This window comes from Phoca vitulina, unplaced genomic scaffold (assembly GCF_004348235.1).
Source record: "Phoca vitulina isolate PV1807 unplaced genomic scaffold, GSC_HSeal_1.0 scaffold9, whole genome shotgun sequence".
Classification (NCBI taxonomy): Eukaryota; Metazoa; Chordata; class Mammalia; order Carnivora; family Phocidae; genus Phoca; species Phoca vitulina.
Genome location: NW_022589712.1, coordinates 2,194,016 through 2,202,239, shown reverse-complemented (window position 1 = coordinate 2,202,239; position 8,224 = coordinate 2,194,016).

Genomic DNA, 8,224 nt, shown 5'->3' with positions numbered 1-8,224 from the left:
CCCCCCCCCGCAGCAGCGCCCCACCCCGCGTGCGGCTGCAGGCGGGGCCTCGGCCGATGTCTCCCGCAGGAGTCTGTAGGGCACGGGACCTTCACGTTGTGTTCCAGTTGCTGGTGACCTTTTAGAACACAGTACATTTTCTCACGAAAGCCAGGGTTTGCTCCCCAGACGGGGACCTTGTCCCAGGACAGCATTCCCTGCCCCCCTCACCACACAGAACCTCACTTCACACCTGGCGAAGAGCACACCTTTCCAGAACGTTCTCCACTCAGCCGTCCTCGTGAAATGCCGCTCGGGGGCAGTCCTGTCCCACGGGGAGCCAAGCAGGGCCCGCCCTCCCCAGGAGCCGCCCTCACTGCTGTGCGGATTAGAGCAAAAGACTGGAGTAGAATCATATATGGTGAGGCCGGGGGACTTGTGGCTTTAAAAGCACAGTATACAAGTGCAAATATAATGGATTGGTTGTAGAGTGAGCTACAGTTTGCAAAGCACACACATCACTGTGGTCTGAATCTTTGTGTCCCCCCAAATTCGTAAGTTGAAAAGCTAACCCCCAAGATGAGTATTGGCAGTGGGTTCTCTGGAAGGTGATCGGGTCATGAGGGTGTGGCCCTCCCGAATGGGACTGGTGCCTGATGAAGGGGGCCCGGGAGCTCCCTGCCCCCGCGCTCTGGAGGCACAGAGCGAGAAGACCGCCGTCTGTCCCCAGAAGAGAGCGCTCGCCCCAGCGTGCTGGCGCCCCGACCCGGGATATGAGGATGAGGTTCTGTTGTGGTAAGTTGCCTGGTCTGCGTGATTCTGCCAGGGCAGCCCGGACGGACGAAGACACGGGTTGCTCCGCTCGGCCAGCGTGCCTGTGACTCGGGTCTCCAGCTGCCTGGAGCACAAGCATCACTTCTGCATCACACGGATGGGAACCCGTTACCTGAATTGTCTCCCCACATACAGCGTGGAGGCGGGGATGCTGTGGGCCCGCGAGGGCTCTGACTGCAAACAACAGACACACTCCTGCTACCCCGGGCATGAAGGGCATTTCCAGGGCAACTGCACAGGCTCAAAGGACCAGGGACAGCGAGGTCAGAAAGGACAGGAACTGGATCACTCCCAGCACCGCGTGTCAACTCCTCACGTACACGGACACCGGGACACAGAAACATCAGCAATTTTCTTCAGTCTTCGAGTCACATTCCAGGGGGAGACCAGGGGTCGGCCCCTCCCTGGCCTTGGGGCAGGCAATGTGCTCGACAGCCAATCCCACCAAAATGTATTTAAACCTTACAGAGAATGACAAACCTTTCTTTTTCTTTTTCTTTTTTGGTTTCCCACTTTCTCTTAAAATTGATTTTGTGCTTTTTTTTTTCCTATTTACTTGGATGAAATTTGGACAAATCCCAGGATTTTTCTGGTCAGTCGCAAGCTCTAAAATGTCCTTCATTTTTAATCACAAACATAGCCTGCTTAGCTATTAAGAAGCCCAGCCTGTCTAGTCATCACCTTTTCATTCTTGATTTAAAGTAGGAATCTCGGCCAGGGAAGGGGAGATGGTCCACTTTTCACATCTTAGCCAGACGTTTCTCTTCCATCCCGCCCTGCACGTGGCGGTCTACACCGCCTCTGGAGCGGGGCTCGGAGCAGAGGTGGTGCGGAGGCCGAGGCAGTGGTCTGGCCCGATGCTCTGTCCGCTGGCAGGGGAACCGTCCCTTTCCTGGTCTCTGTGGAGGCCTCTGTCCTCTCCACCATGGGGATTTCTCGTCTGCCGCGTCCTCCTCAGCCCCGGGCCCCTCAAAGGATGTGTCCAAGTCCTCACCCTTACTACCTGTGAATATGGCCTCATTGGAAAAAGGGTCTTTGCAGTTGGATTTAAGGATGAGGTCTTCCTGGATGTAGGGTGAGCTCTAAATCCAACAGCCGGCGTCCTAAAACAGAAAGGAGGGGAAGATTCGAGGCGAGGACACTCCCGGAAGAAGGCCCGTGGAGACAGAGGCAGATGTGGGAGCCAGGCGGCCCCCCCACCCCCTGCCAAGGCCTGGTGGTCCCAGCAGGGGCGTGAGAGGCAGCAGGGCTCCTCCCCAGAGACTTCCGAGGCAGTGGGCCCTGCTGACACCTTGATTTCAGACCCTGGCCTCCAGACCCGAGAGGGGCACTCTCCCCTCGTTGCAAGCCCCCGGGCTGTGGTGATTTCTGTGGCAGCCCCAGGAGACTGATGGGGACCCCAGGACGCAGACAGCGGTTCCTCCGTCTCACGGCCGATGCCACACCCACGTTCTCCCCACACACAGCCCTCGCCTTTCTCACTAACACGCGTGTGCTTGCACAGATGTGTGTGCATTCATACACACAAGCAGTTTGTTAACACCCAGGGGTCAGAAAACCTTGGAGGTCCTCGTGGATCCTGGAAAGGTGGCCGACCCCCGAGCCACTTCTGGAGTCCTGAGCCGCCCCTTCTCCCCCAAGTTTTCTGGGAGGGATCAGACAGGAGCCCTCTGCCATCTGTAGGCTACGGGGAACGTGCAGAGCTCCCTAAGGCTGTTCTTGAAGCCGGGTCCCTGAATCGAGATGGAGGACGAAGCACCTGCCACCTGCACCTTCCCCCCCAAGGAGGAGGGAAGTCCCATCCTCAGTTCCTGGCAGTGCAGGGAGGAGAACAAGGCTTTGAGGGGGCTATGGTTAAGGGAAGAGTTCCAGGAGCAAGTATGGTTACGTTACTAAGTTTGCAGGAAGGTAGCTGGAGCCGATACAATATTCGGGGACAGGGGCTATGCAAGTCACTGGGTAGATGTTTCCTCTCTGCATTTTATTTTATTTATTTATTTTTAAAGATTATTAATTTGTTTGTCAGAGAAAGAGAGAGAGAGAGAGCACAAGCAGGGGGAGCGACAGGCAGAGGGGGAAGCAGGCTCCCCGCCGAGCAGGGAGCCCGATGCAGGACTCAATCCCAGGACCCTGAGATCATGACCTGAGCTGAAGGCAGACGCTTAACCGACTGAGCCACCCAGGTGTTCCCCCATCTGCATTTTAATTCAGAGTCTGAGCTATAGTAAATGGAGCTAGAATTAAATGAAAGCCTTTCATCAAATATTATTTTCAAACCAGGCAGGGAAGATGACGAGCAGATCGCTGTCAGCTCCACCGGGACCTTCGTCAGCACAGTCCCCGCGACGGCGGTCACACGCCGGCCAGCAGCGGCTCCGCCCGCACCCTGCTGACCGCTGGCCTCGCAAGCCCTGACTCGGTTGGAAAAGGAGGTCAAGCAAAGAAGGAGCTTAAAGGCAGGGTGTCAGGCTGCATTAACTCACCCCAGAGGATTCAGGGACTACAGTCTGGAAACTCTAATTTGCAAGAGAAGTTATGTGGTGCGGTCGACTTCCACTTAAGAACAAGGGAGCACTTCCCTTGCAGGGACGAAGGTCCTCCCGGCCCAGGCCGTGTCCCCCAGCTCATGGCACCTAGAAATCAGGTGGGTCCTGACCTGTCCCTGACTCTCAGGAGCCGCCAGGGTGAGCTGTGGGGAGGGAGGGGGGAAGACCCCCGGCAGCTGAGTTCTTGGTTGGGACCCGAGGTTCCAGCTGTACAGCATGGCCAGGAACAGCGGCAGGAGCCAAGAGGGGGCCACCAGCGTCCTGGGCAGAAGGGTCAGACAGGCGAGGTGTCGCCCTGCACCTCAGCCCTGCTCTTCCACACCCTTCCCCTCGGGCCCCCCCAGGACACCTGTGTCACCCGGGGCTCAGTGTCTCTGGACCTCAGCGTTGTCACCAGGAAGGATGGTAATGACGTCCCCATTTCACGGCACATGCACTTGGAAGCTGAAATAGTTGTGGCCAGGAATTCGGCTCACAAGCCATGAGGCCCCGCACACACTCCGGCCAGAGATCTGCGTGTGCTGTGAGTGTGCTCAGCTGCGGCCGCAGCTGGGGGAACACAACCCCACAGACCAGGGGCCCGAGCACAGGAGTAGATCTCCTCACCGTCTGCAGGCGGGTTCTCTGGAAGCCTTGCTCGCTCATAGACCCATCCTCCCCTGTCTTCACATTGTCTTCCTTCTGTGAACGTCTGTGTCCCAATTTCCCCTTTCTATGAGTCGTATTGGATCAGGGCCACCCAAGGACCTCATTTTAGCTTGATTACCAGTGTAAAGACCCTATCTCCAAATAAGGTGAGGTCCTGGGGGGTTAGAGCTTCCACATGGGAATTTTGGGAGACATAAGTCAACCCGTAACAGAATGGACATGCCCGGCAATGCTCATGGTTTCACGTCTTCTTTCCAAGAACTGGAAGTCACTGCCTCGCTGGACAGTCGTGGCTCTCAATCTTGGCTGTTGTTAGAACGGTTCATGGTGATTTTTAAAAAAATCCTGGTGCACAGGCCACACCCAGCTCAGCCAAGTCAGAAGCCTTGGGAGTGGGGTCCAGCCTGGGCCGGTGTCAGCGCTCCCTTGGGTCGAGAACTCCGGCAGGACTGATGACCTCTACTGGATCAGAAGTTTAGAGCCATGCGACTCCTGAGTAGGTTTTGGATGAGTCAGAATGTGGGATCGAAGCTAGAAAATCGTCTCCATAATGAACACCATGATGGCACTCTCCGTGGTAGGCCCCAAAGAGGTGCTCATCCCAGTGCCCCCCACGGGGAAGGGCCAGGGCCCCAGCTGCCTGCCAGGGGACTCATCCGCCCCCCCGCCCCCGGTTGCCAGCAGAGGCTTCCGTGTCGCCGGGGGGCTGCTGGCCGGCACCATGCGGGGAGACCCTGAGCTTCTGGATCAAGGCGGCCAGGGCCCTTGGAGTGGGATAGACCAGACAATTGTCCTCCTGGAGCTTGTATTTTTTGAAGCAGATGTCCAATAAGTAAGTTAATGAGTCCGTGCGCATCAGCTTCAGATGGTGAGAAACGCCATGAAGAAAAGCAGAGCAGGGTCAGTGGACAGAGAAAGAGCAAGTGGGCCATGGAGGGCTCCATTTTATCTAGGTGACAAGCAGACCCGGAGAGAAAGGAGACACAGCCGAAGCATATTGTTGGACGTCACCTCCTTCTTATCATGAGTGCTGGTGTTTCCTTAGCTTGGCCGTTTGCAAAGCAACCCTCGGTCCCCTGCCCGAGATGATGCCCACACTGACCCCAAAGTGGGTCCCCTAGTCAACAGATGAGAAATCTGCACAGGCCACTCAGGGATGTGCTGGGATGCACTCACCCCCGACTGCGTCCCCACCACCAGTCCCTCGTCTTCTACCGCACCTGACGCTGACGGCGGTGTGTGGGTGTGTGTGTCCCCCCGTGCCCGAATGGAGATGAAGGGAGAGAGCAGCTCCGCAGTGAGCCTGCCCGGCGCCCCCAAGCCTGCAGGCCACCCTGATAGTACACAGCCACTCCCGACCTGTCTTCTTTCAGCGTTTCCTGGGCACTGTGCGTGGGACTCCTCAAATATCCAGCGGGCGACCTTCTTAGCTTGCCGTTCATACTGGCATCCACGGGGTATTTTTTTCTTTTGTTTTGTATGTTTTTAAATGGAACTCAAGTTCATATCACTGAATTAGTTTTCTGATTCGTGGCATTTTCTTGTCACTGGGTCATACTTGACTCTGCCGCCCGCTTGCATTTTATTTATTTCACGTGTTCACTGCCCTGTTTTCAGTCATATAATGAAAACCCTACACTCGCACCACTCTCCGACCCAACCCCTTCCACACTGATGACCCCGTCTGCGCCCCTCCCCCACCCACTGCGGCAGGCCGCACCGCCCTCATCTGGTGCTCCCGGTTCTCCTGGTGCCTTTGTTTTGTGGAGTTAGCAGGTGCCTGAGTGCGCTCCAGCCTAAGGAGGAGTATTTTATTTAGCTTTTGTTGCTTTTGTACTTTTTGTATTAAAAGATGTTCTTTCAGCCAGCAGTTATGAAAGTTAAGTCTGCACTGCGGCATCTGGGAACAGGAACTCTTTAGAAATGCAAATTCTTGCATGCCCCCCACCCCAGACCTCCGGAATCAGAAATGGTGATTTGCATTTCTCTGACTACTAAGGAGGCCAACAGCCTCTTAATTTTGTTATTGGGTGTTTGTGTTCTCTTTTCTGAAATGCCTGGCAGATTTTTGCCCCTTTTTGCTACAAAGTTGTTTATCATTTTCCTATTGATTTTAGTTATTTTTATATTCTTGACACTGATTCTTTCCGGTTAAATTCACTGAGAATATTTTCTCCCATTTATAGTCTGTGTTTTCTCTGTGTTGTCTTTATGATGAGCAGAATTTCTAATTTTAATAGAATCAAATGTATTTTTTTGTGTGGTTAACACCTATGATTCTTATTTAAGAATTCCTTCCCTATCACAAGGACAGAGAGAAACACACCAATATTTTCTACTAGAGGTTTTAAAGTGTTTCTTTTGACATAGAAGTCCTAAGACCTTTTGGAATTGCTTTGGTTGTGGCGTGAAGTAGGAATCCATGCTCACTAGTTTTTCCAAATGAATAACCGCTTTTTCTGGTTTTATGAGGTGGGTTATTCCTCTTCTTCCCTCTGCAAAGCTGTGACTGCTCTGTCATAAATCTAAGGTCTTGTGGGTGTGGGCTTGTGTCTGGCCTGTCCACTGTAATCCACTGACCAATTTCTATATTCTTATATCATCAGCAACCGTCTTTTTCTCCCTATTTTTAATTTTTTTTAAATTTAAATTCAATTTAGTTAACATATAGTGTACTATCAGTTTCAGAGGTAGAATCTAGTGATTCATCAGTTGCATGTAATACCCGGAGCTCATTAAGTCACGTGCCCTCCTTAATGCCCATCCCCCAGTTACCCCATTCCCCCACCTGCCTCCCCTCTGGTAACCCCCAGTTTGGTTCCTATGGTTAAGAGTTTCTTATGGTTTGCTTCCCTCTCTGTTTTTACCTTATTGTATGTTTTTCTTCCCTTCTCCTATGCTCCTGTTTTGTTTCTTAAATTCCACATATGAGTGAATCATATGATACATGTCTTTTTCTGATTGACTTATTTAGCTTAGCACTGTACCCTCTAGTTCCATCCATGTCATTGCAAATGGCAAGATTCCATTCTTTTTGATGGCTGAGTAATATTCCATTGTATATATGAACCACATCTTCTTTATCCATTCATCTGTCAATGGACATCCGGGCCCTTTCCATAGTTTGGCTACTGTGGACATTGCTGTTATAAACATTGGGGTGCAGGTGCCCCTACAGATCACTATGTTTGCATCCTAATAGCTCATAATAAATGTTGCTATCTGGTTCTCACGTTCCCTCTCTCTGCGTGTATTGACCATTCCTGAGCCTTTAATGTTTCATCATTTTGTTTTGTTTTGTTTTAGAATCAGCTTGTAAAGCTCCATGAAAAACTCTGTGTGGGGGAGGCTTGACTGGGCTTGCATTAAATTGATAAATCAAATTTGGGCGAATTACCACTTCTGGCACTATGTCCTGATGCTGCTTACAGAAACCTGGGATTCCTGTTCAATTCATCAACCTCACTGTCCCGGCATTGCTCACGTTACTGCCCGTATTCCTCGCCAAGTCTCTCCCGCCCCACACCAGAGAATCCAGCTCTTCCCTCCGTCCGGAGGCTCCTTCTGAGAGCTGGGACCCAGGGATGTCTCAGTCCTAACATGCAGCCACCCCTGGAGAAGGAAGCTCCCTTCCATGTCGGCTCTCACAACATTATGTCAATAGCTCCCCGATTCACTGTGAGATATTTTTAGGAAGGCAATTTATTTCCTCTTACTTTAAAACATTCCACCCAAATTACTGTACTTCTTAAAATGTTCTATTATTATCTGAAACCAAAGCAAAGAGGGGCACAGGGTGACTTCCACGCGTTCTTCCCCCAACCGCCCCGGGAAGTTGTTAAAACGGGGGGCTGCCACCTGCTCACATTTTATCCCAACTCGGTCCATGGCGTCTTCCCACATCATCTGAATATTTTTGAATAGATTCTGAATATTTTTGAAGTGAGAATCTGGTCCACAAACGACCCGTCCCTTTTTAAAAGTGTTCTCTCTGCATGATACACAAAGTACCGGATCAGAGGACCTGGTGCATACAGTGTAATGCGTCAGTTTAGAGGCATTAAAGACCCATTAAGGGTGGCCCATATTTTTTGTTTCTGTTTGTGTCAAAATTAGTAAATCTGCTGTTCTTGTGTCATTGGTTTTGTTTCCAAAACAAACACACCTACTTTTTCTTGCAATATAAATGATCTGGTCAAGATTATCTGAAATTATAA